General features: G+C 39.8%; 1 non-coding gene across 1 annotated transcript; it reads right to left on the reverse strand.

Moving 5' to 3' along the window:
• Positions 1–223: 223 nt before the first annotated feature.
• LOC127117000 (small nucleolar RNA R71) lies at positions 224–330 on the reverse strand. The gene has a single exon (XR_007801765.1). It is a non-coding gene; the product is annotated as a small nucleolar RNA R71 (small nucleolar RNA).
• Between the last annotated feature and the right edge of the window lie 671 nt (positions 331–1001).

Raw genomic sequence — 1001 nt, forward strand, 5'->3', positions numbered from 1 at the left:
TACTGAGAACCAAAATCAACATTTAAAAATCTTTATCCAACTGGCTAATACCTTTAAATCCAACGGTGCTTCACCTTATGCGATTCGTTTAAGATTATTTCCTTTCTCCCTTAGAGATAGAAGACGTTCATGGTTAGATTCACTTCCAGCTAACTCAATAACTACCTGGGAAGACCTTAGGAGAGTATTCCTTGTTAGATATTTTCCCCCTAGTAAGATTGCTGTTCTTCGAAACCAAATAACTAGATTTACTCAAAACCAAGGAGAATCACTTTTTGAAGCTTGGGAGAGATACAAGGAGTTGTTAAGAGTCTGTCCACACCATGGCCTAGAACAATGGTTGATCGTTCATACCTTCTACAATGGACTCCATTATAACACAAAGATAAGCATCGATGTTGCGCTGGTGGTGCGTTGATGAACAAACCTTACCCTGAAGCTTGTGACCTAATTGATGATATGGCCCAAAACCATTACCAATGGGGAACTGAACGAGCATCAGTAGAGAAAAATGAGACCCAAAATGGAATACATGAGATAAGTTCTATGGACATGATGCAAGCAAAAATGGATGCTTTAGCCCTTAAGGTCGAACATATTTCTACAAACTCTAACACCGCAGTGGTAGTCCACACAGAGTGTGAACTTTGTGGATCTAAAGGACACGAATCGGCGGAATGCAACCTTTTAAACGACCTAAACACCGACCAAGTGAATTACGCCCAAGGTAACCCATTTTCAAACACTTATAACCCTGGATGGAGGAATCACCCAAATTTTTCCTATAAAAACCATAACCCTATCCAAAACTATACACCTCAAAGACCACAAGGTTTCCAAGCCCCAAAACAAAATCAACCTATGCAAGTTGTGCCCCAAAAGCCTAACCTTGAGAAGATCATGGAGAACTTTATATCAAGCCAGACTCAGCAAAATAAAGAATTCCTAAACCAGAACATTCACGTAAACGAACTGATAATGCAATTAGGGACTAAGGTTGA

Source organism: Lathyrus oleraceus, chromosome 1 (assembly GCF_024323335.1).
Source record: "Lathyrus oleraceus cultivar Zhongwan6 chromosome 1, CAAS_Psat_ZW6_1.0, whole genome shotgun sequence".
Classification (NCBI taxonomy): domain Eukaryota; kingdom Viridiplantae; phylum Streptophyta; class Magnoliopsida; order Fabales; family Fabaceae; genus Lathyrus; species Lathyrus oleraceus.